This window comes from Carettochelys insculpta, chromosome 3 (assembly GCF_033958435.1).
Source record: "Carettochelys insculpta isolate YL-2023 chromosome 3, ASM3395843v1, whole genome shotgun sequence".
Taxonomy (NCBI): domain Eukaryota; kingdom Metazoa; phylum Chordata; order Testudines; family Carettochelyidae; genus Carettochelys; species Carettochelys insculpta.
Genome location: NC_134139.1, coordinates 194861569 through 194867006, shown reverse-complemented (window position 1 = coordinate 194867006; position 5438 = coordinate 194861569). Strand labels below are relative to the sequence as shown.

At 42.6% G+C, this 5438-nt stretch overlaps 1 pseudogene; it reads right to left on the bottom strand.

Annotated features, from left to right (window-relative positions):
• Positions 1–1177: 1177 nt before the first annotated feature.
• LOC142011724 (U4 spliceosomal RNA) lies at positions 1178–1309 on the bottom strand (annotated as a pseudogene).
• Between the last annotated feature and the right edge of the window lie 4129 nt (positions 1310–5438).

The following is a 5438-nucleotide window of genomic DNA, read 5'->3' as shown; positions in this document are numbered from 1 at the left end:
TAAGGTCACAGCTGGGAGGGATACCGTGTGCAGTTCTGAGCACCACACTTTGGCTACGTCTACACTAGCACAAATCTTCAAAATGGCCATGCAAATGGCCATTTCGAAGATTACTAATGAGGCACTGAAATGCATACGGCTGCAGCTCTTCGAAATTGCATAGTGTCTAACCTAACTCTCCTTTGCTGCAAATTAAGACTTGTACTGCTTATCCTACCCCAAGTGGACACGGAAAACAATTGACAACTCTTCTGTTCATAGGAGCTCTTAATACATTTGAAGATTATTGGGTACTCCCTCTCTCCTCTTCTCAAGACTAATCATTCCCATTTTTCTAACCTTTCTTCATAGGTTATGTTTTTTTAATCCTTTTATTATTTTTGTTGCACTTCTCTGGATTATCTCCAGTGTGCTCACATTTCTCTTACAGGCCATGTCTACACTAGCACAAATCTTCAAAATGACCATGGCTGATAGGAGTAAGGGTATTTGGAAGTTGGCGGGGTCCTTTCGAAAAGGACCCCTGTCTGGATGAGCTGCGCGGAAGTGAAACACAGCAATTTTGAGCAGCTGCGGCCAATGGCATGCTAATGAGGCACTGAATATGCATTTCAGCACCTCATTAGTAATCTTCGAAATGGCCATTTGCGTTTGTAGTGTAGACACAGCCTTTAAGAGAAATGTGAGCACACTGGAGATAGTCCAGAGAAGTGCTGAAAGAATCCATAACTTTCATACAGAAGAATGCTCACCTGGCTCCTATGCCAACCACTTAAGGGGGCATAAGGTGCATGCTGGGTATGGATAGGGTATGACGGGGCAGAGAGAGGTGAGGAATAGACTACAGCTGGTTGGGGACTGGAATTTCCATTCTGCAGAAAATTTTACCATTAATAAGAATGAAAAGATAATTTCAAAATTTTCCTCAAAATGAAATTTCTGAATAAAAATTTAATTCAGGATCAGTCAAAGATTTTGTTTCTGTAATGACAGAACACTCCATATAAAGAGCTGATTCAATTCATTGAATTTTAAATTATAGTAAAATATTTTACACACAGTCATGGGGTCACTCGTTGCTAGCAGCGCCTCCTATTGGTCATCCTGGTTCTCAATTCCACCTGATGTGGCATCTGCCCTCCTCCTGTCTCACTCTGAGTCCCTGCTCACTCTCAGAAAAGCAGTCCCCTCTTCAAAGTTTGGTCCTCAGGACAGTTCACCAAGGTCCTCCCCTTCCAGGGAATTCAATTAGCAATAATTGCACCTCGGATTAACCTCATTGGCTATGATACTGCCACTGCGCAAAGCTTCCTTCCAGGGAATTGAAAGTCCTTCCAGATCCAACTGTCTAGAACTCCCTTGGATTTCAAAAGTAACTGGGAATGGAGCCTAGGCCAACCCTGTACACTGGGTTCCAGCACAGGAACCCTTTAACAAGCAGTCAATATATCTACATGGTTTGAACTCTTTGCTGTTGCATCCCTTGCCTTCATTCTACTTATCTGGTTTCCTCCTTCTCTGGGCTTGTCAACTCTTCCACTCAGGGAACAACTGCATTCTGCCTTCCTACATCCTCTTTGCTGCTCACCATTCCTGGGCTTTCTACTGGCCACACATGTACTTGCCTAGCTGACTCTACTTCTAATTAGTGGCATTCTCCACAACGCTTCTTCCAAGTGCATCGGGTGCAGCCAATTGGCCTATCCAGCCATCTTAACCCCTTTCAGACCTGCATGGCACAGAAGGCCAATTAGAAATATGTAGACTCTTATATATAAGAATTAAATTGTTTCAATGTGATATAAGCCATACCAAAATGAATCAAAGCAGGGCTGTTGAAAGGCAACATTTTGCCATCTTTTCTTGTTGAAAAATCACCAAATTGACACTTTCCAATGAAATACCTCAGTTTCAGAGAGAATGAATTTTATGATGGCAAAATATTCCACATCTAGCTCTGAAAGAGTGAGTGTGGAAGTATGTAAACTCCCATCTGGCTTATGGTCCCCTTTAGCAATCATTGCCAGTTGACATAAGACGAAGGCTGCTCTAATTTATACCAGAGCTGCTCCAGGGCCTTTTATGTAATAATATGGAGCTATATCAGTCTCACAGAGCTGGAAGTAACCTTCTGAGGCCCTCACGGCCACTCCTCTGCACTCACAGCAGGACCTATCACCATGCCTCACAGGTTTATTTTTTTTTTAAATCTATTTGCCCAAGATCCTTTAAAAAGTCTATTCAAGGGCTGAACTCCCCACCCCAGGTTTAGCAGACCTATGCTCAAACAACTGAGCTACCCATTCAGCTCACCCACTCTGCTATGTGTCTCATCACCTCTTCTGTTCTTTTGTACAGCAGATGACAGCCTATTACTGCTGTCAATTACTCTGCTGATCCTCAATGAATCCATTTGGAGCACTTGGAAGAGGGGAAAGTGATCCAAAGTAGCCAACATGGATTCACCAGGAGCAAGTCCTGCCTGACCAATCTGATTAGCTTCTATGACGAGGTAATAAGCTCTGTGGACATGGGGAAGTCAGTGGATGTGATATACCTTGACTTCAGCAAGGCTTTTGATATGGTCTCCCACAACATTCTTGCCCATAAGTTAAGGAAATACGGATTGGATCACTAGACTTTACTATTGATAGAGAGCTGGCTTGATGGTCGGGCCCAATGGTGGTCAATGGCTCAATATCTGCATGGTGGTCAGTTTCAAGCAGAGTGCCGCAAGGCTCGGTTCTGGGGCTGGTGTTGTTCAACATCTTTATTAATGACCTGGATGAGGGACTGGATTGCACCCTCAGCAAGTTTGCAGATGACACAAAACTAGGAGGAGAGGTAGATTCATTGGAGGGTAGAGAGAGCATCCAGAGTGACCTGGATAAATTGGAGGATTGGGCCAAAAGAAATCTGATGTGGTTCAACAAGGAGAAGTGTAGAGTCCTGTTCCTGGGGCAGAAGAATCCCAAACATTATTATAGGCTGGGGACTGACTGGCTTAGTAGCAGTACAGCGGAAAGGGACCTAAGGGTTATGGGGGATGAAAGACTGAATATGAGTAAACAGCATGCCCTTGTAGCCAAGAAGGCTAATGGCATAAGAGGGTGAATTAGGAGGAGCATTTCAAGCAGATCTAGGGAAGTGATTGTTCCCCTCTATTCAGCACTGGTCAGGCCACATCTGGAATATTGTGTCCAGTTTTGGAACCCCCCACCCCAATATAAACTTTGAGGAGTAAAGGGACTTCATAGTTGCCCAGGCACTTCAAAGTACTGGCAGGTTAGCTGCAGCTACACACAAGCTGGCACTTTGAAGTTTAACACTTGGAAGTTGCCACATGGGAGAATTAGCTTAATGAAGTGCTGCATATGCACCACAGCACTTCATTAATAATCTTCCGACACCCTACTTACCATGCTCCCTTTGGAGTAGGGAGCTAGCATAGGCACAGCCTAACAGTATTGCATTATGTTTTTGAAATAATAGAGACCTTCTCTCCCACCAAAAAAAAAAAAAGTGGACAAGACTGCTGGGTATAGTGGATTGAGCAAAGAAATGAAGTCCTGAGTTTTGAGCTTCTCTTTGCTATTGCCATGGCTGGAATTTTATCCTATTTGTCCTGCTTTCTGTAGGTTTTCATTCATGCTACTTGTTCACCTAAGTTGTTGTGTGGATGCGGGGGGGAAGGTTGAAACTCAGTGTTAATTCATGTTTGCAAAGAGAAATTGGTGATGCACATCTCCTAGAACTGGAAGGGACTCAGCGAGGTCATCTAGTCCAGTCCCCTGTTCTCTTGGCAGGACCAAGTACCATCCCTGACATCTATTTGCCCCAAACTCTAAATGGCCTCCTCAAAGATTGAGCTCACTACACCAGGATTAGCAGGGTAATGCTGAAACCACTGAGCTATCCCTAACCCCAAAGGTAAAAATGCCATGCAGCAAAACCTGCACAAGGGACCACATTTAGGAGGCACACTCCTGTCACAAGATACTGCTCAAGAATGACAGGAATAACTCTGCTCCTTCTTTATGAAAAGGTGGCCTCTGTTAAACAACTCATTTCTGTCCATCCCTTGAGAGGATGCCTAAGACATGCTTCAGTTTAAATGCAAAGTTCTGTTTTGCCAAGGACGAGTGCTCTGAAATCAAGAAAAGTGTGGACAATGCTAAGAAGGTGTGCAGAAAAGTCAGTCAGGACTTACTTTTTGGAGACTGTTTTAACTTGTGTTAATTAGAAAGCAACAACTATTATTCTTTTTATGGAATCATTTGGGTGATGTCTAGAAAGGAAAGAGTTAGTTTCAGTAGGGGGGAACAAAATGGAAATTTATGAATCCTACATCCAGGTTTGCAGTTTTGCTTCACTGTCTGAGGACCACTGACTTCCTTGAGTCATTTATAACATGGTAACACTGGAAAAATATATCATAGAGGACAAACCTACATTGACAGCAGACTCATAGAAAACTAGAGCTGACCTTGGGAGGTTATCAAGTCCAGTTCCTGTCCCCAGAAGGCTCAGGCACCATACAGATCACCCCAATGGAAGTTTATCTAACCTGTTCTGAGCAAAGGCAAGCAAATTGTAGGGTAAAATTTTCAAACACATATTTTAGTTTGTGTTAAGATTCCCTTTTCATCACTCCTTAATTTCATAGCCTGGTATGAGGTCTAACTGTCTCATAACACATATTGTGGTTCATAGGCAGTCAGTGTTAGTGAAACCATAATATGCATTGGAAAATTTTACCCTACAGTCCCTACTCTTAACCCTAGGGTTCTCCAGCTCACGAGGTTAGATACAACAACTTCAGCAATTTTATTTTACTTTGGAAATGTCGGGACAGCACTAGTACTAGCAGGAATGTCAGTATGGACCCTCTCCACATAGCTTGGCAAAATACCACCCAAATCCATCACCAGGGCTGAGAATGTAAGTCTCTTTTCACAAACTGAAAATGTAAGTCTTTTGCATTTCTAGCTTCTGCACCTTACACTTGGAAAATTGTCCATTAGGCAACCTTATATAACCACTCTTTTAGATCCCTTTGTAAGACCCACCTCTACCACAATAACAGTAAGAAAACAGTTAAAATGGCTAGAGGAGCAAATGGAGATAGTTGGTCATTGATTTATTTGTTAATTACATGCACACAAACAAAAATACAATGACAGCAATAAATAAAACACCACCAGAAACTCTATTTTGGAAGAACATTATTAAGGTTTCAAAGTCAAGCACTCCAAATTTAGGAAACGCCAGAAGTCAGGTTGCCTGTGCAACCTTAATACAGCTCTCTTGTGCATATTCATTATGCTACAGTCTTTAGTTACAAAGGGCTGTCCTTAAATAATTCACAGGCCCACACATGGACCAAGGATGAGAAAAAGAAATATTGAAAAAATTACCACCTCTGTGAACACAGTCCA